General features: G+C 39.0%; 3 non-coding genes across 3 annotated transcripts; all 3 read right to left on the bottom strand.

The window, feature by feature from the left end:
- Positions 1-5,798: 5,798 nt before the first annotated feature.
- On the bottom strand, positions 5,799-5,902 carry LOC148568580 (small nucleolar RNA R71). Its single transcript, XR_015882430.1, has one exon. It is a non-coding gene; the product is annotated as a small nucleolar RNA R71 (small nucleolar RNA).
- Positions 5,903-15,274: 9,372 nt separating this feature from the next.
- On the bottom strand, positions 15,275-15,382 carry LOC148568579 (small nucleolar RNA R71). The gene has a single exon (XR_015882648.1). It is a non-coding gene; the product is annotated as a small nucleolar RNA R71 (small nucleolar RNA).
- Positions 15,383-24,827: 9,445 nt separating this feature from the next.
- On the bottom strand, positions 24,828-24,935 carry LOC148568578 (small nucleolar RNA R71). Its single transcript, XR_015882401.1, has one exon. It is a non-coding gene; the product is annotated as a small nucleolar RNA R71 (small nucleolar RNA).
- Between the last annotated feature and the right edge of the window lie 2,351 nt (positions 24,936-27,286).

Here is a 27,286-nt window from a genome sequence, read left to right as displayed (position 1 = left end):
TTAGAAAAATCCTTTATAAATCTTCTATAAAATCCCGCATGACCCAAGAAACTCCTAACTGCCTTAACATTAGCTGGTGGTGGTAATTTTTTAATTACCTCCACCTTTGTTCTATCAACCTCAATTCCCTTACTTGAAATCCGGTGTCCAAGAACAATACCTTCTGTAACCATAAAATGACATTTTTCCCAATTTAAAACAAGGTTTCTTGTCTTGACACCGTTTCAAGACAAGAGATAAATGCTTAAGGCAGGATTCAAAAGAATTACCAAAAACAAAAAAATGATCCATAAATACCTCAATGAACTTTTCAACCATATCAGAAAAAATTGAAAGCATACACCTTTGAAAAGTTGCTGGAGCATTATAAACTCCAAAAGGCATTCTCCTGTAGGCAAATACTCCAAAGGGGCATGTGAATGCTGTCTTCTCTTGATCTTGAGGGTCCACTGCAATTTCATTATATCCAGAGTATCCATCTAGAAAATAATAAAAAGCATGACCGGCTAACCTCTCAAGCATCTGATCAATGAAAGACAGGGGGAAGTGATCCTTCCTTATTGCCGTGTTTAGCCTCCTGTAGTCTGTACACATTCTCCAACCTATGACTGTTCGTGTAGGAATAAGCTCATTCTTTTCATTCTTGATCACTGTCATCCCTCCTTTCTTGAGAACTACCTGCACAGGACTTACCCAAGGACTGTCAGAAATAGGGTAAATAATACCTGCTTCCTATAATTTCATTACCTCTTTTTGAATCACCTCTTTCATGGTTGAATTGAGTCTCCTTTGTGGTTGCACAACTGGTTTAGCATCATCTTCATGGAGGCTCTTGTGCATACACTTGGTTGGACTAATCTTTTCAAGTCACTAATGGTCCACCCAAGAGCTGTTTTATGGCTCCTGAGCACTGAAATAAGTGCCTCTTCCTCTTCAGGCTTCAGGGAAGAGCTAATAATCACTGGATAGGAATCATTTTCACCCAAGAACACATATTTCAGAGAAGGAGGTAAAGGTTTGAGCTCAAGCTTGGGGGCTTCCTCCTCTGCTTTAGGCGTGTTAACCATAACCCTCTGGGGTGGTGACTCATCAACTTCAACTAATTCATACTCAGAAATAGGATCCAGAATGTCATCAAGCACCTCAGCTTTCAGTGCCTCTTGAATAAGTGGTTCAATAATATCTATTTTCATACACCCTTCAAAATCATTAGGATGCTTGAGAGCTTCAAAAACATTAAGGACCACCTGTTCTTCATTGACTCTCAGGGTTAATTCACCCTTTTGCACATCAATCAGAGCTCTAATATAACAAAATCAACAGGAAAAATAAATGGTCCTACTTTCACAAGTAAATCCTCAACAACACCCATAGGTAATTTAATAGAAAGATCAGCAAGTTGAAGAGAAATACAAGAGGGTTTTTCATCACTAAAAGTGGCATGAGATTGATGCTAGCTCCAAGATCACATAAAACCCTCTGAATGGTGACATCTCCAATAGTGCAAGGAACTACAAAGCTCCCTGGATCTGGCATCTTCTCAGGAAGGTTGTGTTGGATAATAGCACTACATTCCTTGGTTAACACCACTGTTTCTTGTTCCTTCCAATTCTTCTTGTAGGTCAACAATTCTTTCATAAATTTTGTATAGAGAGGCATTGACGAGCGGATAATTTATACGCTTTTTGGCATTATTTTTAGTATATTTTTAGTAGAATCTGGTTACTTTTAGGGATGTTTTTATTAGTTTTTATGTTAAATTCACATTTCTGGACTTTACTATGAGTTTGTGTGTTTTTCTGTGATTTCAGGTATTTTCTGGCTGAAATTGAGAGACTTGAGCAAAAATCAGATTCAGAGGTTGAAGAAGGACTGTTGATGTTGTTGGATTCTGACCTCCCTGCACTCAAAGTGGATTTTCTGGAGCTACAGAACTCGAAATGGCACGCTTCTAATTGAGTTGGAAAGTAGATATCCAGGGCTTTCCAGAAATGTATAATAGTCCATACTTTGTACGAGTTTAGACGACGTAAAAGGGCGTTGAACGCCAGTACGACGCTGCTGTCTGGAGTTAAACGCCAGAAACAAGTCACAAACCAGAGTTGAACGCCAGAAATACGTTACAACCTGGCGTTCAACTCCAAGAATGACCTCTGCACGTGTAACATTCAAGCTCAGCCCAAGCACACACCAAGTGGGCCCCGGAAGTGGATTTATGCATCAATTACTTACTTTTGTAAACCCTAGTAACTAGTTTATTATAAATAGGACTTTTTACTATTGTATTAGACATCCTGGATTGTATTTTGATCCTGTGATCACGTTTTGGGGGCTGGCCATTCGGCCATGCCTGCACCTTTCACTTATGTATTTTCAACGGTAGAGTTTCTACACTCCATAGATTAAGGTGTGGAGCTCTGCTGTTCCTCAAAGATTAATGCAAAGTACTACTGTTTTTCTATTCAACTCAACTTATTCCGCTTCTAAGATATTCATTCGCACTTCAACCTGAATGTGATGAATGTGACAATCATCATCATTCCCTACGAACGCGTGCCTGACAACCACTTCCGTTCTACCTTAGATTGAATGGGTATCTCTTGGATCTCTTAATTAGAATCTTCGTGGTATAAGCTAGATTGATGGCGGCATTCATGAGAGTCCGGAAAGTCTAAACCTTGTCTGTGGTATTCCGAGTAGGACTCTGGGATTGAATGACTGTGATGAGCTTCAAACTCGCGAGTGCTGGGCGTAGTGACAGACGCAAAAGGAGGGTGAATCCTATTCCAGTATGATCGAGAACCTCAGATGATTAGCCGTGCTGTGACAAAGCATTTGGACCATTTTCACAAGAGGATGGGATGCAGCCATTGACAAGGGTGATGCCTCCAGACGATTAGCCATGCAGTGACAGTGCATCGGACCATTTTCCAGAGAGGATTAAAAGTAGCCATTGACAACGGTGATGTCCTTACATAAAGCCAGCCATAGAAAGGAGTAAGACTGATTGGATGAAGACAGCAGGAAAGCAGAGGTTTAGAGGAACGAAAGCATCTTCATGCATTTATCTGAAATTCTCACCAAGGATTTACATAAGTATTTCTATCCTTATTTTATTATTTACTTTCGAAAACTCCATAACCATTTTATATCCGCCTGACTGAGATTTACAAGATGACCATAGCTTGCTTCATACCAACAATCTCCGTGGGATCGACCCTTACTCGCGTAAGGTTTATTACTTGGACGACCCAGTGCACTTGCTGGTTAGTTGTGCGAAGTTGTGATAAAAAGTTGAGATTACAATTGAGCGCACCATGTTGATGGCGCCATTGATGATCACAATTTCGTGCACCACGTTTTTGGCGCCGTTGCTGGAGATTGTTCGAGTTTGGACAACTGACGGTTCATCTTGTTGCTCAGATTAGGTAATTTTCTTTTTGTTTTATTTTCAAAAATTTTTCAAAAACCTTTCAAAAATTTCTCATCTGTTTTTCGAAAAAAAAAATATTTCAAAAATTTTCTCCTTTGTTTTTGAAAAAATTTTAAAATAAAAATGTTTTCAAAAAAAATAAAAATATATTTTTCTCCAGAATTTTTAAGAATGAATTCTAGTGTTTCATGAAGCATGTTGAAGCCTGGCTGGCTGTAAAGCCATGTCTAATTCTTTTGGATAGGGTATGTTAGGCGTGTCATGTCTGAGTTACATACTAAAGCTTGGCTGGCTATTAAGCCATGCCTAACCCTTTGATTGAAGCTTTAGACTAAAGAGCATAAGATTCCTGGAATTCATATTAAAAATTTTGGAATCCTTATTTTTCTTTTTCAAAATGATTTTCGAAAATATTAAAAAGAAAATACAAAAAAAATCATAAAATAAAAAAAAAATCAAAAATATTTTGTGCTTCTTGTTTGGGTCTTGAGTCAAGTTGAAAGTTTGGTGTCAATTGCATATTCATCTTGCATTTTTCGAAAAATTCATGCATTCATAGTCTTCTTCATGATCTTCAAGTTGTTCTTGGTAAGTCTTCTTGTTTGATCTTGATGTTTTCATGTTTTGTGTCTTTTCTTGTTTTTCATATGCATTCTTGCATTCATAGTGTCTATACATGAAAAATTTTTAAGTTTGGTGTCTTGCATGTTTTCTTTGCATATAAAAATTTTCAAAAATAAGTCTTGATGTTCATCATGACATTCAAAGTGTTCTTGGTGTTCATCTTGACATTCATAGTGTTCTTGCATTCATCACATGTTTTGATCTAAAAACTCTCATGCATTGAGTCTTTTTCATGTTTTTCTCTCTCATCATTAAAAATTCAAAAATCAAAAAAATATCTTCTCCTTTTTCTTCTCATAAATTCGAAAATTTGAGTTGACTTTTTCAAAAATTTTTAAAATTCAATTGTTTCCTATGAGTCAAATCAAATTTTCAATTTAAAAATCTTATCTTTTTCAAAATCTTTTTCAAAAATCAAATCTTTTTCATTTTTATTAGTTATTTTCGAAAATTTTAAAAATATTTTTCAAAAACCTTTTTCTTAATTTTATATCATAATTTTCGAAAATAACATCATCAATTAATATTTTGATTCAAATATTTCAAGTTTGTTACTTACTTGTTAAGAAAGATTCAAACTTTAAGTTCTGGAATCATATCTTGTGATTTCTTGTGAATCAAGTCATTAATTGTGATTTTAAAAATCAAATATTTTTCAAAACTAATTTCAATCATATCTTTTCAAAAATATCTTCTTATCTTATCTTTTTCAAAAATTTGATTTTAAAATATCTTTTCTAACTTCCTATCTTCTTATCTTTTCAAAATTGATTTTTAAATTTGTTTCAACTAACTAACTAACTTTTTGTTTGTTTCTTATCTTTTTCAAAACTACCTAACTAACTCTCTCTCTCTAATTTTCGAAAATATCTTCCCTCTTTTTCAAAATTTCTTTTTAATTAACTAATTATTTTGATTTCTGATTTTTGAAAATTACTAACCTTTTTCAAAAACTATTTTCGAAAATCACTAACCCTTTTTCAAAAATAATTTTCGAAAATCCATCTCCCTCATCTCCTCCTAATTATTTATTCATCTACTAACACTTCTCTTCATCTCACATCACTGCTCCTATCCTTACCCTTGTGTTTGGATTCTTCATTCTTCTTCACCCATATTCCTTTTCTTCTTCTACTAACAATAAGGAACCTTTTTACTGTGACAAAGAGGATTCCTCTTCTTTTCTTGTTCTCTTCTCTTTCTTATGAGCAGGAACAAGGAAAAAGGCATTCTTGTTGAAGTTGATCCAGAACCTAAAAGGACTCTGAAGAGAAAACTAAGAGAAGCTAAATTACAACAATCCAGAGACAACCTTATTGAAAATTTCGAACAAGTAAAGGAGATGGCAGCCGAACCCAACAACAATAATGCAAGGAGGATGCTTGGTGACTTTACTGCACCAAATTCCAATTTACATGGAAGAAGCATCTCCATTCCTACCATTCGAGCAAACAACTTTGAGCTGAAATCTCAGCTAGTTTCTCTGATACAGCAGAACTGCAAGTTTCATGGACTTCCATCTGAAGATCCTTTTTAGTTCTTAACTGAATTCTTGCAGATATGTGATACTGCTAAGACTAATGGAGTAGATCCTGAAGTCTACAGGCTCATGCTTTTCCCTTTTGCTGTAAGAGACAGAGCTAGAATATGGTTGGGCTCTCAACCTAAGGATAGCCTGAACTCTTGGGATAAGCTGGTCAAGGCTTTCTTAGCCAAGTTCTTTCCTCCTCAAAAGCTGAGCAAGCTTAGAGTTGATGTTCAAACCTTCAAACAGAAAGAAGGTGAATCCCTCTATGAAGCTTGAGAGAGATACAAGGAACTGACCAAAAAGTGTCCTTCTGACATACTTTCAGAATGGACCATCTTGGATATATTCTATGATGGTCTGTCTGAATTAGCTAATATGTCATTGGATACTTCTGCAGGTGGATCCATTCACCTAAAGAAAACGCCTGCAGAAGCTCAAGAACTCATTGACATGGTTGCTAATAACCAGTTCATGTACACTTCTGAAAGGAATCCTGTGAATAATGGGACGCCTATGAAGAAGGGAGTTCTTGAAATTGATACTCTGAATGCTATATTAGCTCAGAATAAAATATTGACTCAGCAAGTCAATATGATTTCTCAGAGTCTAAATGGAATGCAAGCTGCATCCAACAGTACTCAAGAGGCATCTTCTGAAGAAGAAGCTTATGATCCTGAAAACCCTGCAATAGCAGAGGTAAATTATATGGGTGAACCTTATGGAAACACATATAATTCATCATGGAGAAATCATCCAAATTTCTCATGGAAGGATCAAAAGCCTCAACAAGGCTTTAATAATGGTGGAAGAAATAGGTTTAACAATAGTAAACCTTTTCCATCATCCACTCAGCAACAGACAGAGATCTCTGAACAAAATACCTCTAATTTAGCAAACTTAGTCTCTGATCTGTCCAAGGCCACTGTAAGTTTCATGAATGAAACAAGGTCATCCATTAGAAATTTGGAGGCACAAGTGGGCCAGCTGAGTAAAAGGATCACTGAAATCCCTCCTAGTACTCTCCCAAGCAATACAGAAGAGAATCCAAAAGGAGAGTGCAAGGCCATTGAATTAATTACCATGGCCGAACCTGTAAGAGAGGACGTGAATCCTAAGGACGAAGACCTCCTGGGACGTCCAGTGATCAATAAGGAGTTTCCCTCTGAGGAACCAAAGGAATCTGAGACTCATCTAGAGACCATAGAGATTCCATTAAACCTCCTTATGCCCTTCATGAGCTCTGATGAGTATTCCTCTTCTGAAGAGAATGAGGATATTACTGAAGAGCAAGTTACCAAGTACCTTGGTGCAATCATGAAGCTGAATGCCAAATTATTTGGTATTGAGACTTGGGAAGATGAACCTCCCTTGTTCACTAATGAACTGAGTGATCTAGATCAACTGACATTGCCTCAGAAGAAACAGGATCCTGGAAAGTTCTTAATAGCTTGTACCATAGGCACCATGCCCTTTGAGAAGGCTCTATGTGACCTTGGTTCAGGGATAAACCTCATGCCCTTCTCTGTAATAGAGAAACTAGGAATCTATGGGGTGCAAGCTGCCAAAATCTCATTAGAGATGGCAGACAATTCAAGAAAACAGGCCTATGGACAAGTAGAGGACGTGCTAGTAAAGGTTGAAGGTCTTTACATCCCTGCTGATTTCATAGTCCTGGATACTGGGAAGGATGAGGATGGATTCATCATCCTTGGAAGACCCTTCCTAGCCACAGCAAGAGCTGTGATTGATGTGGACAGAGGAGAATTGATCCTTCAATTAAATGAAGACAACCTTGTGTTTAAATTTCAAGGATCTCTCTCTGTACCCATGGAGAGGTGATGCCAGGGCATCTTGGCCAGTTTCACTGACCTTTTCTTTACTATTTTTAGGTTAGTTTCATGCATTTCTTTAGGAAATATGCTAGTTTTGGGTAAATATTCACTTATGCCTTGACTCAAGCATACATTGTGTATTTTACATGATTTCATGAGGATTTTGCATAAGTTTAGTGACAAATATTATGTTGCATTACTCATGACTTGGACTAGAGCTTTGATGCACTTTGTGGCTTGATTTCAGGACCAAAAAGAAGCAAGAAAAGGGGAGGTAACTTGCAAGATTAATGAGAAAAGTGATTGCCAATAACACTCTCAAAAAAAGCCATCAATACCCACGTTAGAGAGTCACGTTAACCAAGTTAACGTAAACTCTAACGTGGAGAAGAGAAGTTGAGCCAACGTTAGTGACACTCAACATTGTCACTAACGTTGGCAATTACTCATAAGTGGCCACGTTAGAAGCCACGTTAACCTAGTTAACGTGGCCTCTAACGTTAAAGGGGGGAAGAGAAGCCAACGTTAGTGACACTCAACATTGTCACTAACGTTGGCCTATGGTGCAAAGTACCACGTTAACTCCCACGTTAACTTGGTTAACGTGGGAACTAACGTAGAAGATGAAGAGTTATCGACAACGTTAGTGACACTCAACATTGTCACTAACGTTGAAGCAACCACACAACCCCCAAGAGTCACGTTAACTTCCACGTTAACTTGGTTAACGTGGAAGCTAACGATGAGAAATGAAGGATGAGCCAACATTAGTGACACTCAACATTGTCACTAACGTTGGGATGGCTAAAAGATGGCCACGTTAGAAGCCACGTTAAACTAGTTAACGTGGACTCCAACGTGAGACCTAGGGGCACATTGGAACGTTAGTGACAATGTTGAATGTCACTAACGTTCTCGAAGGATGGCAAAGGCCACGTTAGAAGCCACGCTAACCTAGTTAACGTGAGCTTTAACATGAAGCAAGAAGGGGCACACTGGAACGTTAGTGACAATGTTGAGTGTCACTAACGTTCTCGAAGGTTGACAAGGCAACGTTAAAAGCCACGTTAACCTAGTTAACGTGGGTTTTAACGTGAGGCAAAAGGGGTGCATTGGAACGTTAGTGACAATGTTAAGTGTCACTAACGTCCCCGAACTTGGACTTTCACTAAATGATTAACACTCCTACGCCCTGAGCTTAAATCTCTGCCCACTCTGCACTTTCTCTCTGCAAGTAAAGCCAAGCCCAAATAAAGAAAGGAACTGCTTCAAACTCAAGATCCAAAGGCCCAAGACTTGAAGAGTGAACTAGAAGCTGAGAAGAGTAGTATATATAGGAGTAGCTTTGAATTGTAAGGGAGTTCTGGAGGCTGAAGAACCACTCTCTGTATTTTACTTTCTTTGCAATTTCTAGTTTTATGATGTATTCTCCATCTTTGTTTTCATTTTCAAGAGCTATGAACAACTAAACCCCTTTCATTGGGTTAGGGAGCTCTGTTGTAATTTGATGGATCAATACTAATTTTCATTGTTCTTCTTCTATTTTTCCTCTTGATTTTACTTGAAAGCTTTCGATCTTCATCCAATTGAGTAGTTATCTTGGAAGAGAAGCTATTCAAACTTGGATCTCTTTTGAACCTTGGAAGAGGAATGAAGAGATCAAGCTATAAATGCTTTCTCATGCTGGACCAAATTGGGTTTGGATGGGTATGTGACTGTAACCCTCTCAATACTTGGTTTGGGAAATGCATGTGGTATAATCAGTGACCATACTTCATCTCTTCTCATGAGCAATTGACCAAGGAATTGGTTATTGATCAAGATTTGAGAGATTGAATTGCAAGGAATTACAATTCAATCACTTAAGATTGCCAAGGAGATCAATGAGTGCATTAATTGAGGAAGAGATGAAAATGAACTTGATCCGGAGAATTGCAACATCTCCTAAGCCCAATGAACTCCCCATCTCTAATCTTACCCATTCTCTTTAATTTCTGCGATTTACTTTTATGAGCAAATCCCCCATTCCCATTTATAATTCTGCAATTTATTTTCAATCATTTACTTCCAATCCTTTAATTCTAGCATTTACTTTTCTGTTATTTACATTCCCGCCATTTTATTTTCTGCAACTCTCAACCCAATTTCTGGATTCGCTCAACTAGAACATTCTTCTAATTAAAGTTGCTTGATCAATCAATCCCTGTGGGATTCGACCTCACTCTATTGTGAGTTTTTACTTGACGACAACTTCGGTACACTTGCCGAAGGAAGATTTGTTGAGAGACAAGTTTTCCACGCAACAAGAGGAAGCACAGTAAGCTTCTCTCATTGCAGAGTCAACCAGAGCCCCCACAGTCAAACTCTAAGTTTGGTGTTGGGAGGCCACAACCAAACTCTAAGTTTGGTGTTAGGGAGTCTCAATAATGCTCTGAACATCTGTGAGGCTCCATAAGAGCCCACTGTCAAGCTATTGACATTAAAGAAGCGCTTGTTGGGAGGCAACCCAATTTTTATCTAATTATATTTTTACTGGTTATATGTCTTTATAGGTTCATGATCATGTGGAGTCACAAAATAAATACAAAAATTGAAAACGAAATCAAAAACAGCAGAAGAAAAATCACACCCTGGAGGAGGATCTCACTGGCATTTAAACGCCAGTAAAAAGCATCTGGCTGGCATTCAACGCCAGAACAGAGCATGGTTCTGGCGCTAAACGCCCAAAATGGGAAGCATCTGGGCGTTTGAACGCCAAAATTGCACCCTGGAGAAGAGCTGGCACTGAACGCCTAGAACAAGCATGGTTCTGGCGTTCAACGCCAGAAATGGGCAACAAATGGGCGTTCAACGCCCAGAACAAGCACCAATCTGGCGCTGAACGCCCAGAGTTGTGTGCAAGGGCATTTTGCATGCCCAATTTGGTGCAAGGTTGTAAATCCTTGAACACCTCAGGATCTGTGGACCCCACAAGATCCCCACCTACCTCCACTCACTTCTTCTCACCCCTCTTTCACACAATCCCATAAACACTCTTCCCCAAAAACTCTTCACCAATCACCTCAATCTCTCTTCCCTATCACCACTTCACCACTCACATCCATCCACTCTTCCGCATAAACCTACCTCATAAACTTCACTTACCTTCAAAATTCAAAACCACTTTCCCACCCTAAATGGCCGAACCTTACCCCCCTCCCTTCCCTATATAAAGCCCTCCATTCTTCTTCAAATTCACACAACACAACCCTCTTTTTCCCTTCTTGGCCGAAACACAACCCCTTCTCCCTCTCCTCCATTTCTTCTTCTTCTTCATCTATTCTTTCTTCTCTTGCTCGAGGGCGAGCAACATTCTAAGTTTGGTGTGGTAAAAGCATAAGCTTTTTGTTTTTCCATTACCATTGATGGCACCCAAGACCAGAGAATCCTCTAGAAAAGGGAAAGGGAAGACAAAAGCTTCCACCTCCGAGTCATGGGAGATGGAAAGATTCATCTCCAAAGCTCATCAAGACCACTTCTATGATGTTGTGGCCAAGAAGAAGGTGATCCCCGAGGTCCCTTTCAAGCTTAAGAAGAATGAGTATCCGGAGATCCGACATGAAATCCAAAGAAGAGGTTGGGAAGTTCTAACAAACCCGATCCAACAAGTCGGCATCCTAATGGTTCAAGAGTTCTATGCCAATGCATGGATCACTAGGAACCATGATCAAAGTAAGAATCCGGACCCAAAGAATTATCTCACCATGGTTCGGGGGAAATACTTAGATTTTAATCCGAAAAATGTGAGGTTGGTGTTCAACTTGCCTATGATGCAAGGAGATGCACGCCCCTACACTAGAAGGGTCAACTTTAATCAAAGGTTGGACCAAGTCCTCATGGACATATGTGTGGAAGGAGCTCAATGGAAGATGGACTCCAAAGGCAAGCTGGTTCAACTAAGAAGACTGGACCTCAAGCTTGTAGCTAGAGGATGGTTACAGTTCATACAACGCTCCATCATCCCCACTAGCAACCGATCCGAAGTTACTGTGGATCGGGCCATCATGATTCATAGCATCATGATTGCAGAGGAAGTAGAAGTTCATGAAGTCATCTCCCTTAAACTCTACAAAATAGCCGAAAAGTCCTCCCCCATGGCAAGGCTAGCTTTTCCTCATCTTATTTGCCATCTATGTTACTCAGTTGGAGCTTTCATAGAAGGAGACATTCCCATTGAGGAAGAGAAGCCCATCACTAAGAAAAGGATGGAGCAAGCAAGAGAGCCCATTCATGGAGCTCAAGAGGTGCATGAAGCTCATCACCATGAGATCCCGGAGATGCCTCAAATGCATTTCCCTCCACAAAACTATTGGGAGCAAATCAACACCTCCCTAGGAGAATCAAGTTCCAACATGGGACAATTAAGGGTGGAACATCAAGAGCACTCCATCATCCTTCATGAAATTAGAGAAGATCAAAAAGCAATGAGGGAGGAGAAACAAAGACAAGGAAGAGACATAGAAGAGCTCAAGGACATCATTGGTTCCTCAAGAAGGAAACGTCACCATCACTAAGGTGGACTCATTCCTTGTTATTACTTTCTCTGTTTTTCGTTTCTATGATAAGTGCTTATCTATGTTTGTGTCTTCATTACATGATCATTAGTATTTAGTAACTTTGTCTTAAAGTTATGAATGTCCTATGAATTCATCACCTCTCTTAAATGAAAAATGTTTTAATTCAAAAAGAACAAGAAGTACATGAGTTTCGAATTTATCCATGAACTTAGTTTAATTATATTGATGTGGTAACAATGCTTCTTGTTTTCTGAATGAATGCTTGAACAGTGCATATGTCTTTTGAAGTTGCTGTTTAATAATGTTAAATATGTTGGCTCTTGAAAGAATGATGACTAGAGACATGTTATTTGATAATCTGAAAAATCATCAAAATGATTCTTGAAGCAAGAAAAAGCAGCAAAGAACAAAGCTTGCAGAAAAAAAAATAGCAAAAAAAAAAGAAAGAAAAAGAAAAAGCAAGCAGAAAAAGCCAAAAGCTCTTAAAACCAAGAGGCAAGAGCAAAAAGCCAATAACCCTTAAAACCAAAAGGCAAGGGTAAATAAGAAGGATCCCAAGGCTTTGAGCATCAGTGGATAGGAGGGCCTAAAGGAATAAAATCCTGGCCTAAGTGGCTAAACCAAGCTGTCCCTAACCATGTGCTTGTGGCGTGAAGGTGTGAAGTGAAAACTTGAGACTGAGCGGTTAAAGTCAAGGTCCAAAGCAAAAAAGAGTGTGCTTAAGAACCCTGGACACCTCTAATTGGAGACTTTAGCAAAGCTGAGTCACAATCTGAAAAGGTTCACCCAGTTATGTGTCTGTGGCATTTATGTATCCGGTGGTAATACTGGAAAACAAAGTGCTTAGGGCCACGGCCAAGACTCATAAAACAGCTGTGTTCAAGAATCATCATACTGAACTAGGAGAATCAATAACACTATTTGAACTCTGAGTTCCTATAGATGCCAATCAATATTTCCCTCCAAAAAAGGATGACACAGCTAAGGCTGAACATCCAAGGCTTTAAACAAGAGGATGATGAATCCCTTTATAATGACTGGGAGAGATACAGAGGGATGCTAAGGAAATGCCCCTCTGAAATATTTTCAGAGTGGGTGCAATTAGACATCTTCTACTATGGGCTTATAGAAGGAGCTCAGATGTCCCTAGACCACTGATAAACCACTATTTTATGGTTTATATTGTGTTTAATTGTGTGGTTTTATCATGATCCTTACCCACTTATTCATTAAATTAGCATGAAATTATAATTCCTTCCTGAATTTATAACATGTTTGAAAACTGCTTCCTAGAGACTTTAATTATGTAATTTTAATTCTCCTTTATTCTATTCGATGCCGTGATCTGTGTGTTGAGTGTTTCAGACTTTATAGGGAATGAACGAGTTGGAGATTGGAAAGGAAGCTAGCAAAAATGGAAGGAACACAAGAATTTGAGGAGATAACCAGCGAGAAGTGACGCGATCGCATGGCTCACGCGACCGCGCGAAGGAGAGCAAATCGCAGTGACGTGGTCGCATGGCTCACGCGGCCGCGCAGATTAGAAAAGCTAAAGCGACGCGGTAGCGTGGACGATGCGAACGCGTGGCAAGGAAAAATGCGAATGACGCGTCCGCATGGATGACGCGATCGCGTGACATGTGCGATCTGCATAATCTGCAGAATTCACTGGGGGCGATTTTGGACCTTATTTTGACCCAGTTTTTGGCCTGAAACAGCAGACTAGAGCCAGAGAATATGCAGAAACAAAAGACAACATTCATTCTACACAGTTTTCAGTTTTAGATCTAGTTTTACTCCTTTAGGTTTCTTTCTCTAGGTTTAAGAATTTTAATTTTCATTTGGTCTTAGCATTGGAACATTGAGAAGAGTTATTTCCTCATCAAGACTTCGTCATTCTAGTTCGTTCTCTTAACTTGGTTTTATTCTTCCATGTTCTTTGCTTTGTTCAATTTTGTCATTTGAATACTTTCATGATTATTTAGTACAAGGATTATTTCTTCCATTTTAACTTATTTTTCATTCCAATAATCATGTCTTCTTTTAATTCCCTTTCATGTGTTATGGATTTATTATTTACAATGAGTGAGTAGTTTCCTCACTTGATAGGGAGTTGATTGAAAGGAACTCTTGAGTTGGAAGGATTGAAAGAAAATTTGTAATTGGGTTAACTGTTGGATTGTTATCTAATCACTAACACCAATCCCTTTGAACTAAGTGGGTTGCAACTCGTGAACAGATCTAGCATTCCAACTTGTTTGACTTTCCTTTACCTAGTAAAGGATAACTAAACAGAACAACCATTAATTATAAATTAATCTTGAAATCATCCCATCAATGATAGAGATTCCAACTAATCAACTCCCAGTCAAGGGCTTTATTCTTATTATTTGAATTTTCTCAATTTAATTTTCCACCTACTTAACTCAACTTCTTGGAACATCTGATTAATAAAATAGCACACTTTTTTGCAACTCGTTGGGAGACGACCTGGGACTTAAACTCACAGTAATTTTTAATTTAAACTCTCTGTGACATATTTCTAAATTGATATGCAGATTTTTGGTGAGTTAAGAACTACACTTGCAACGTAACTGTTTTAATAATTTTTAATTCACCAACTTTTGTGTCTCATCAATTTTTGGTGCCGTTGCCGGGGAGTTGCAATAGAGTGCTAAAGTTATTAATTAGAATTTATTTATTTGAATTTTATTTTATTTTACTACTATGAGCTGCATGTTTCTTTCGTCAAATCATGCGTTCACTTCCTGATCCGCGCTTGCTAATATTCGATCCTGAAATTGAAAGGACTATTTCACGAATAAGGCAAGAACAGCGTCGGTTAGTCCACTCTGAGGGCGGATCTGAAAGTGAACTTGAGGAAGAAACCAGCCCCCGTTCTACTGATTCGGTTGTTTTACGTGCAGAAGACATGGCAGCTAGGAGAGTTACCATCCAGGAGGAAGGAGCCCCTGATTTTACAATGCAACCATTTCAAGTGCATCATCCAGTGGTAGCTACAGATTTTGAAATAAAGACCGCACTGCTAAATTTGATGCCCAAGTTTCATGGCCTACCTGCTCAAGAGCCTATCAAGCACTTGAGAGATTTCCAGGCAGCCTGTTCTACTGTCAGGCGTGATGGTACTGATGAAACTTCAATTTTGCTGAAAGCTTTCCCATTTTCTTTTGAGGGAAAAGCAAGAGAGTGGTACTACACTCAACATCTAGCAAATATATCCAACTGGGATACACTCAGAAAGGAGTTTTTGGAGAAATTCTTTCCATCTGAAGTTACTGATAAACTGAGGAAGGATATTTCCACAATTGTTCAGGATGACAATGAGACTCTCTTTGAAAACTGGGAGCGCTTCAATAATCTTCTGGAAGCATGCCCCCACCACATGATTGACAAGATAGTGTTACTTAGCTATATCACACAGGGCATGAGGCCCCAAGATAAGACCACATTGGAATGTGCTAGCAATGGGTCTATGAAGAAGTACAAGACCACTGATGAGGCTTGCAAATTGATCAGTGATTTAGCTGAATCTACTAGGAACCACAGACAAAAGCAAGGCCGTTCAAAAGCCGTTGCAGAAGTATCCTCTAGCAGAGAGACTGCGGCTCTAGCTCAGAGTATATGTGAGATGACCAACTTGCTGAAGCAGATGCAATTGAATCAACAACAAGCTCAGCAAGCTCAACCTCCTCCACCACAGCAAAACCAACAACTGGTCCCGCAAAGAATTTGCGGAATCTGTGCTGATTATAGCCATTACACTGATGAATGCCCGCAACTCTAACAAGAAGACAACATGGTGGCATCCACTCATAACTTCTATGACCGCCCCAACCAAGGGTACAATCAAAGTGGAAATAATAACCATAGATGGCAGGACAATTCTAACCAGAATTGGAGGGACAACAATAACAGAGGAGGCAGAGATAATCAGGGAAATCAGAGATGGAATAATAACAACAACAGGCAGCAGAATCAACCTTACAGAGCACCTCACCTGAGGCAAAACCAAGGACCACAAAATAATCAACAGCAGACCTCTCAATTTACTCATTCTTCTTTATCTCCTATTGAAGAGCTACTACAATCTTTTGAGCGAAGACAACAGACCATGGAAAATAACATCATGAATAGTATTAATGCCAGTCTAAATGGTCTCACCTCTACTTTGCAAGCTCTTATGTCACAGATTGGATCAACACAAAATTCCAGTAACCAACCTTCAAGCTCCACTAGAATCCCCTCTCAACCATTACCCAATCCAAAGGGAGGCATTAATGCCATCACCCTAAGGTCTGGAACCACACTGCAGGAGAGGAATCAGGAGGAACCAAGCCCACCAGAACACACCTCAGCTGAAGAGGTAGTAGAAATAGAAGATGTTGAAGAGGAAGAGGACATACAGGACATAGCTGAAGAAGAAATAGCTCAACCACAGGAGGAAGCACCAAAAGGCACAAACACCACAGAAAACGCTACTCCTATTCCATTTCCACAACTTGCAAAGAAGCCCAGGAAGCAGCTGGAACCCGACCCCAAAATGGTAGAAATATTCAAAAAGGTTGAGGTAACTGTTCCTCTTTTTGATGTTATTCAGCAGGTACCTAAATATGCAAAGTTTCTAAAAGACTTATGTATCCATAAAGAAAAAATTAATGAATTAGAAACTATTCCTTTAGGTAGTTCTATATCTGCTTTAATGGGAGGATTACCTGAAAAATGTAGTGATCTAGGTCCTTGTATAGTTAACTATACTATTGGTGGTGTAGTAATTTATGTTTGCATGTGTGATTTAGGAGCATGTGTCAGTATAATGCCTTTGTCTATATATGATATTTTGAGGCTCCCTCCCTTAAAAAGGTCGGCAGCTCATTTTGTGTTAGCATATAAAAGCATTATTACAGTGGCTGGAGTTGCTGAAGATGTTTTGGTGAACATTAAAGGGCTTACATTCCCCACTGATTTTTATATCTTGGAGATGCCCCATAATGATTCAGATAAGCCATCATCAATCCTACTTGGAAGACCATTCCTGAAGACATCAAAATTCAAATTGGATGCCTTTTCAGGAACATACTTCTTTGAAATAGATGGCCGCATAGTAATCTTCAATCTGAATGGAGTCATTGACAACCCTCCAGAAGATCGTTCTATCTTTCAGTGTGATGTTATAGATGAAAGTGTAGCTGAAGTTCACAAGGAAGAGTTAGAAGAGAGGCACACTGGACAAGGTCCAAGTATGGGGACCCTCTTAACTGACAATGAGGGCACTTCGTCATTTTCACAAGCTCCAGATAATCCAGAGCCTGCCCATGATCAAAAGTTAGAATTGAAACCCCTCCCTCCACATCTCAAATATGCTTATCTTGAAGATGAGCAGAGGTTTCCAGTTATCATTCCAAGGGAACTTACTTCTCAACAAGAAGAGCAGTTACTTGATGTGCTGAGGAAGCATAAGAAGGCAATTGGGTGGAGCTTGGCAGACATAGTAGGCATCAACCCTCAAGTATGTGAGCACAGAATATTTTTAGAAGAGGGAGCAAGACCTGTCCGTCAACCCCAAAGAAGATTGAATCCCACCATCTTGGAAGTTGTCAAAAAGGAAGTGATGAGCGGATAATTTATACGCTTTTTGACATTGTTTTTAGTATGTTTTTAGTAGGATCTAGTTACTTTTAGGGATGTTTTTAATAGATTTTGTGTTAAATTCACATTTCTGGACTTTACTATGAGTTTGTGTGTTTTTCTGTGATTTCAGGTATTTTCTGGCTGAAATTGAGGGACTTGAGCAGAAATCAGATTCAGAGGTTGAAAAAGGACTGCTGATGCTGTTGGATTCTGACCTCCCTGCACTCAAAGTGAATTTTCTGGAGCTACAGAACTAAAAATGGCGCGCTTCCAATTGCGTTGGAAAGTAGACATCCAGGGCTTTCCAACAATATATAATAGTCCATACTTTGGCCAAGAATTGACGACGTAAACTGGCGTTCAACGCCAGCTTTCTACCCAAATCTGGCGTCCAGCGCCAGAAAAGGATCCAAAACCAGAGTTGAACGCCCAAACTGGCACAAAAACTGGCGTTCAACTCCACAAATGGCCTCTGCACGTGCAACACTTAAGCTCAGCCCAAACACACACCAAGTGGGCCCCGGAAGTGGATTTATACATCAAATACTTACTCATGTAAACCCTAGTAGCTAGTTTATTATAAATAGGACCTCTTACTATTGTATTAGGCATCTTTGGATTACCTTATGATCCTTTGATCACGTTTTAGGGGGCTGGCCATCTCGGCCATGCCTGGACCTTCACTTATGTATTTTTAACAGTAGAGTTTCTACACTCCATAGATTAAGGTGTGGAGCTCTGCTGTTCCTCAAAGATTAATGCAAGTACTACTGTTTTCTATTCAATTCATCTTATTTCGCTTCTAAGATATCCATTCGCACCCAAGAACGTGATGAAGGTGATGATTATGTGTGATGCTCATCACCATCTCCCCTATGAACACGTGCCTGACAAACACTTCCGTTCTACATGAAATAAGCTAGAATGAATATCTCTTAGATCTCTTAACCGGAATCTTCGTGGTGTAAGCTAGAATGATGGCGGCATTGAAGAGAATCCAGAAGGTCTAAACCTTGTCTGTGGTATTCCGAGTAGGATTCAATGATTGGATGACTGTGACGAGCTCCTAACTCGCGATTGTAGGGCGTTAGTGACGGACGCAAAAGGATAGTAAATCCTATTCCAGCTGAACGCCCAGAATGGGAGCATCCTGGCGCTGAACGCCCAGAACAAGCATGGTTCTGGCGTTCAACGCCAGAAATGGCAGCAAAGGGGCGTTGAACGCCCAAAATGGGCACCAACCTTGCGCTGAACGCCCAGAGTTGTGTGCAAGGGCATTTTACATGCCTAAATTGGTGCAGGGATGTAAATGCCTTGACACCTCAAGATCTGTGGACCCCACAGGATCATCTCAGGATCTGTGGACCCCACAGGATCCCCACCTACCTCATCATCTCTCTTTCCATTCATGATCATCCCTTTTTTTTTTTCCATTTACCACTCACATCCATACACCCACTACCTTCAAAAATTCAACATCTCTCTCCCACCCAATCCCACCCATATGGCCGAATACACACTCCCATCCATCTCCTCCATATCTTCTTCTTCTTCTTCTATTCTTTCTTCTTTTGCTCGAGGGCGAGCAACATTCTAAGTTTGGTGTGGTAAAAGCATAGCTTTTTTGTTTTTTCCATAACCATTGATGGCACCTAAGGCCAGAGAAACCTCTAGAAAGAGGAAAGGGAAGACAAAAGCTTCCATCAAGGGTCTATAGCTCAGTGGTAGAACATTTGACTGCAAATCATGAGATCCCTGAGATACCTCAAGGGATACATTTTCTTCCACACAATTATTGGAAGCAACTAAGGGTGGAACATCAAGAGCACTCCATCATCCTTCATGAAATCAGAGAAGATCTAAAAGCACTGAAGGAGGAGCAACAAAGGCAAGGAAGAGACATAGAAGAGCTCAAGGACATCATTGATTCCTCAAGAAGGAAATGCCACCATCACTAAGGTGGATTCATTCCTTGTTCTTAATTCTTCTGCTTTTCGTTTTCTATGTTATGTGCTTATCTATGTTTGTGTCTTCATTACATGATCATTAGTAGTTAGTAACTTTGTCTTAAAGTTATAAATGTCCTATGAATCCATCACCTCTCTTAAATGAAAAATGTTTTAATTCAAAAGAACAAGAAGTACATGAGTTTCGAATTTATCCTTGAACTTAGTTTAATTATATTGATGTGGTGACAATGCTTCTTGTTTTCTAAATGTATGCTTGAACAGTGCATATGTCTTTTGAAGTTGTTGTTTAAGAATGTTAAATATGTTGGCTCTTGAAAGAATAATGACTAGGAGACATGTTATTTGATAATCTGAAAAATCATAAAAATGATTCTTGAAGCAAGAAAAAGCAGCAAAGAACAAAGCTTGCAGAAAAAAAAATAGGCGAAAAAAAAAAGAAGAAAAAAAAATATAGAAAGAAAAAGAAAAAGCAAGCAGAAAAAGCCAATAACCCTTAAAACCAAAAGGCAAGGGCAAATAAAAAAGGATCCCAAGGCTTTGAGCATCAGTGGATAGGAGGGCCTAAAGGAATAAAATCCTGGTCTAAGCGGCTAAACTAAGCTGTCCCTAACCATGTGCTTGTGGCGTGTAGGTGTCAAGTGAAAACTTGAGACTGAGCGGTTAAAGTCAAGGTCCAAAGCAAAAAAAAGAGTGTGCTTAAGAACCCTGGACACCTCTAATTGGGGACTTTAGCAAAGCTGAGTCACAATCTGAAAAGGTTCACCCAATTATGTGTCTGTGGCATTTATGTATCCGGTGGTAATACTGGAAAACAAAGTGCTTAGGGCCACGGCCAAGACTCATAAAGAAGCTGTGTTCAAGAATCATCATACTGAACTAGGAGAGTCAATAACACTATTCGAAATCTGAAGTTCCTATAGATGCCAATCATTCTGAACCTCAATGGATAAAGTGAGATGCCAAAACTATTCAAGAGGCAAAAAGCTATAAGTCCCGCTCATATGATTGAAGCTCTGTTTCATTGATAGTTTGGAATTTATAGTATATTCTATTCTTTTTATCCTATTTTGATTTTCAGTTGCTTGGGGACAGGCAACAATTTAAGTTTGGTGTTGTGATGAGCGGATAATTTATACGCTTTTTGACATTGTTTTTAGTATATTTTTAGTAGGATCTAGTTACTTTTAGGGATGTTTTTAATAGATTTTGTGTTAAATTCACATTTCTGGACTTTACTATGAGTTTGTGTGTTTATCTGTGATTTCAGGTATTTTCTGGCTGAAATTGAGGGACTTGAGCAGAAATCAGATTCAGAGGTTGAAAAAGGACTGCTGATGTTGTTGGATTCTGACCTCCCTGCACTCAAAGTGGATTTTCTGGAGCTACAGAACTCGAAATGGCGCGCTTCCAATTGAGTTGGAAAGTAGACATCCAGGGATTTCCAGCAATATATAATAGTCCATAGTTTGGCCAAGAATTGACAACGTAAACTGGCGTTCAACGCCAGCTTTCTACCCAAATCTGGCGTTCAGCGCCAGAAAAGGATCCAAAACCAGAGTTGAACGCCCAAACTGGCACAAAAACTGGCGTTCAACTCCACAAATGGCCTCTGCACGTGCAACACTTAAGCTCAGCCCAAACACACACCAAGTGGGCCCCGGAAGTGGATTTATACATCAAATACTTACTCATGTAAACCTTAGTAGCTAGTTTATTATAAATAGGACCTCTTACTATTGTATTAGGCATCTTTGGATTACCTTATGATCCTTTGATCACGTTTTAGGGGGCTGGCCATCTCGGCCATGCCTGGACCTTCACTTATGTATTTTTAACGGTTGAGTTTCTACACTCCATAGATTAAGGTGTGGAGCTCTGCTGTTCCTCAAAGATTAATGCAAGTACTACTGTTTTCTATTCAATTCATCTTATTTCGCTTCTAAGATATCCATTCGCACCCAAGAACGTGATGAAGGTGATGATTATGTGTGATGCTCATCACCATCTCCCCTATGAACACGTGCCTGACAAACACTTCCGTTCTACATGAAATAAGCTAGAATGAATATCTCTTAGATCTCTTAACCGGAATCTTCGTGGCGTAAGCTAGAATGATGGCGGCATTCAAGAGAATCCGGAAGGTCTAAACCTTGTCTATGGTATTCCGAGTAGGATTCAATGATTGGATGACTGTGACGAGCTCCTAACTCGCGATTGCAGGGCGTTAGTGACGGACGCAAAAGGATAGTAAATCCTATTCCAGCATGATCGAGAACCGACAGATGGATAGCCGTGCCGTGACAGGGTGGGTGAGCATATTATTCACTGAGAGGATAAGATGAAGCCATTGGCAAGGGTGATGCCTCCAGACGATTAGCCGTGCCGTGACAGGGCATTGGATCATTTTCCCGAGAGATGACCGAAAGTAGCCATTGACAGTGGTGATGTATCACATAAAGCCAGCCATGGAAAGGAGTGAGACTGATTGGATGAAGATAGCAGGAAAGCAGAGGTTCAGAGGAACGAAAAGCATCTCCATTCGCTTATCTGAAATTCCTACCAATGATTTACATAAGTATCTCTATCCCTATTTTATTATATAATATTCGAAAACACCATTATCACTTTATATCTGCCTGACTGAGATTTACAAGGTGACCATAGCTTGCTTCATACCAACAATCTCCGTGGGATTCGACCCTTACTCACGTAAGGTATTACTTGGACGACCCAGTGCACTTGCTGGTTAGTTGTATCGAAGTTGTGACAGACAATAAAACTAGATCAGAGCACCAGGCCTTTGAAGCCATGGATATGTATCACAATTTCGTGCACCAAGTTTTTGGCGCCGTTGCCGGGGATTGTTTGAGTTTGGACAACTAACGATTCATCTTGTTGCTCAGATTAGGTAATTTTCTTTTTATTTTATTTTCAAAAATTTTTCAAAAATATTTCTAAAATTTTCTCATCTGTTTTCGAAAAAAATAAAAAATGTTTTCAAAAAAAAAAAATTTTATTCAGAATTTTTAAGAATGAATTCCAGTGTTTCATGAAGCATGTGAAGCATGGCTGGCTGTAAAGCCATGTCTAATTCTTTTGGATAGAGCATGTTAGGCTTGTCATGTCTGAATTACACTCATATTTTGATTAAAGCCTGGCTGGCTATTAAGCCATGCCTGACCCTTTGATTGGAGCTTTAAGACTAACATGGCAAGATTCTTGGAATTCATATTAAAAATTTTGGAATCTTTATTTTCTTTTTCAAAAGAATTTTTCGAAAAATATAAAATAAAAATCCAAAAAAATTAATTAGAAAATCATAAAAATCAAAAATATTTTTGTGTTTCTTGTTTGAGTCTTAAGTCATATCATAAGTTTGGTGTCACTTGCATATGCATCTTGCATTTTTCGAAAATTCTCATGCATTCATGGTGTTCTTCATGATCTTCAAGTTGTTCTTGGTAAGTCTTCTTGTTTGATCTTGATGATTTTTTGTTTTGTGTCTTTTCATGTTTTTCATATGCATTCTTGAATTCTTAGTGTCTAAGCATTAAAGAATTCTAAGTTTGGTGTCTTGCATGTTTTCTTTGCATTAAAAATTTTTCAAAATTATGTTCTTGATGTTCATCTTGACATTCAAAGTGTTCTTGGTGTTCATCTTGACACTCATATCATTCATGCATGCATTCATTGTTTTGATCTAAAAATTTCATGCATTGCATCATTTTTAGTGTTTTTCTCTCTCATCATAAAAATTCAAAAATCAAAAAAATATCTTTCCATTTTTCTCTCATCAAATTCGAAAATTTGAGTTGACTTTTTCAAAAATTTTTAAAATCAAGTTGTTTCTTATGAGTCAAATCAAATTTTCAATTTGAAAATCTTATCTTTTTCAAAATCTTTTTCAAAAATCAAATCTTTTTCAAAATTCTTAGTTATTTTCGAAAATTCCAAAAATATTTTTCAAAAATCTTTTTCTTATTATTATACCAAATTTTCGAAAATAACATAATCAATTAATGTTTTGATTCAAAAATTTGAAGTTTGTTACTTGCTTGTTAAGAAAGATTCAAACTTTAAGTTCTAGAATCATATCTTGTGATTTCTTGTGAATCAAGTCATTAATTGAGATTTTAAAAATCAAATCTTTTTCAAAATTAGTTTCTAAAATATCTTCTTATCTTATCTTTTTCAAAATTTGATTTCAAAATATCTTTTCTAACTTCCTAACTTCTTATCTTTTCAAAATTGGTTTTCAAAATTTGTTTCAACTAACTAACTAACTTTTTGTTTGTTTCTTAACTTTTTCAAAACTACCTAACTAACTCTCTCTCTCTAATTTTCGAAAATATCTTCCCTCTTTTTCAAAAATTTCTTTTTTATTAACTAATTATTTTTATTTTTTAATTAAAAAAAAATTTTCGAAAAAAATACTAACCTTTTTCAAAAACTATTTTCAAAAATCACTAACTCTTTTTCAAAAATTGTTTTCGAAAATTCACTTCCCCCTCTCATCTTCTTCTATTTGTTTATTGATATACTAACATCTTTCCTTCAACTCTCCAAAAATCCGAACCCCCTCTCTCTCTGAGTTCAGATTTTTCTCCCTTCTTTTCTTCTACTAACACAAGGATCCCTATACTGTGGTATAAAGGATCCATATTATTATTACTATTTTTTCTGTGCCATCTTCTTTGTCATATGAGCAGGAGCAAGGACAAGAACATTCTTGTTAAAGCAGATCCAGAACCTGAAAGGACTCTGAAGAAAAAATTAAGAGAAGCTAAAATACAACAATCCAGAGATAACCTTTCAGAAATTTTCGAACAGGAAAAGGAGATGGCAGCCGAAAATAATAATAATATAAGGAAGATGCTTGGTGACTTCACTGCACCTAATTCCAATTTACATGGAAGAAGCATCTCCATTCCTGCCATTGGAGCAAACAACTTTGAGCTGAAACCTCAATTAGTTTCTCTGATGCAGCAGAACTGCAAGTTTCATGGACTTCCATCTGAAGATCCCTTTAAGTTCTTAACTGAATTCTTGCAGATATGTGATACTGTTAAGACTAATGGAGTAGATCCTGAAGTCTACAGGCTCATGCTTTTCCCTTTTGCTGTAAGAGACAGAGCTAGATTATGGTTGGATTCTCAACCCAAAGACAGCCTGAACTCTTGGGATAAGCTGGTCACGGCTTTCTTAGCCAAGTACTTTCCTCCTCAAAAGCTGAGCAAGCTTAGAGCTGATGTTCAAACCTTCAGACAGAAAGAAGGTGAATCCCTCTATGAAGCTTGGGAAAGATACAAACAGTTGATCGAAAAGTGTCCTTCTGACATGCTTTCAGAATGGACCATCCTGGATATATTCTATGATGGTTTATCTGAGCTATCAAAGATGTCACTGGACACTTCTGCAGGTGGATCCATTCACCTAAAGAAAACGCCTGCAGATGCTCAAGAACTCATTGACATGGTTGCTAATAACCAGTTCATGTACACGTCTGAAAGGAATCATGTGAGTAATGGGACGCCTATGAAGAAGGGAGTTCTTGAAGTTGATACTCTGAATTCCATATTGGCTCAGAATAAAATATTGACTCAGCAAGTCAATATGATTTCTCAGAGTCTGAATGGAATGCAAGCTGCATCTAACAGTACTCAAGAGGCTTCTCCTGAAGAAGAAGCTTATGATCCTGAGAACCCTTCAATAGCAGAGGTAAACTACTTAGGTGAACCTTATGGAAACACCTATAACTCATCATGGAGAAATCATCCAAATTTCTCATGGAAGGATCAAAAGCCTCAACAAGGCTTTAACAATGGTGGAAGAAACAGGTTTAACAACAGCAAGCCTTTTCCATCATCAACTCAGCAACAGACAGAGAAATCTAAACAAAATGCTTCTAATTTAGCAAATCTAGTCTCTGATCTATCTAAAGCCACTGTAAGTTTCATGAATGAAACAAGGTCTTCCATTAGAAATCTGGAAGCACAAGTGGGCCAGCTGAGTAAAAGGATCATTGAAATCCCTCCTAGTACTCTCCCAAGCAATACAGAAGAGAATCCAAAAGGAGAGTGCAAGGCCATTGACATAAGCGCCATGGCCGAACCTGTGAGGAGAGGAGAGGACGTGAATCCCAAGGAGGAAGACCTCCTGGGACGTCCAGTGGTCAATAAGGAGCTTCCCTCTGAGGAACCAAAGGACTCTGGGGCCCATCTAGAGACCATAGAGATCCCATTGAACCTCCTTATGCCCTTCATGAGCTCTGATGAGTATTCCTCTTCTGAAGAGAATGAGGATGTTACTGAAGAGCAAACTGCCAAGTTTCTTGGTGCAATCATGAAGCTAAATGCCAAATTATTTGGTATTGATACTTGGGAAGTTGAACCTCCCTTGTTCATCAATGAACTAAGTGATCTGGATCAACTGACATTGCCTCAGAAGAGACAGGATCCTGGAAAGTTCATAATACCCTGTACCATAGGCACCATGATCTTTAAGGCTCTGTGTGACCTTGGTTCAGGAATAAACCTCATGCCCCTCTCTGTAATAGAGAAACTGGGAATCTATGGGGTGCGAGCTGCTAAAATCTCATTAGAGATGGCAGACAGCTCAAGAAAACAGGCTTATGCACAAGTAGAGGACGTGTTAGTAAAGGTTGAAGGCCTTTACATCCCTGCTGATTTCATAGTCCTGGATACTGGAAAGGAAGAGGATGAATCCATCATCCTAGGAAGACCTTTCCTGGCCACAGCAAGAGCTGTGATTGATGTTGACAGAGGTGAAATATTCCTTCAATGGAATGAGAACTCCCTTGTGTTTAAAACTCAAGGATCTCCCTCTGCAACCATGGAGAGGAAGCAGAAAAAGCTTTTCTCCAAGCAGAGTCAACCAGAGCCCCCACAGTCAAACTCTAAGTTTGGTGTTGGGAGGCCACAACCAAACTCTAAGTTTGGTGTTGAACTCCCATATCCAAACTCTAAGTTTGGTGTTGGAGAGTCTCAACAAAGCTCTGCACATCTGTGAGGCTCCATGAGAGCCCACTGTCAAGCTATTGACATTAAAGAAGCGCTTGTTGGGAGGCAACCCAATGTTTATTTATCTAACTATATTTTTCTTAGTTATGTGTCTTTATAGGTTCATGATCATGAGGAGTCACAAAATAAATATAAAAATTGAAAACGGAATCAAAAACAGCAGAAGAAAAATCACACCCTGGGGGAGCATCTGTCTGGCGTTCAAACGCCAGAACAGAGCATAGTTCTGGCGCTGAACGCCCAGAATGGGAGCATCCTGGCGCTGAACGCCCAGAACAAGCATGGTTCTGGAGTTCAACGCCAGAAATGGCAGCAAAGGGGCGTTGAACGCCCAAAATGGGCACCAACCTGGCGCTGAACGCCCAGAGTTGTGTGCAAGGGCATTTTACATGCCTAAATTGGTGCAGGGATGTAAATGCCTTGACACCTCAGGATCTGTGGACCCCACAAGATCATCTCAGGATCTGTGGACCCCACAGGATCCCCACCTACCTCATCATCTCTCTTTCCATTCATGATCATCCCTTTTTTTTTCCATTTACCACTCACATCCATACACCCACTACCTTCAAAAATTCAACATCTCTCTCCCACCCAATCCCACCCATATGGCCGAATACACACTCCCATCCATCTCCTCCATATCTTCTTCTT

Source organism: Arachis ipaensis, chromosome B4, assembly GCF_059453495.1.
Source record: "Arachis ipaensis isolate K30076 ecotype BB chromosome B4, ASM5945349v1, whole genome shotgun sequence".
Taxonomy (NCBI): Eukaryota; Viridiplantae; Streptophyta; class Magnoliopsida; order Fabales; family Fabaceae; genus Arachis; species Arachis ipaensis.
This window is presented reverse-complemented; position numbering and strand designations above follow the sequence as displayed.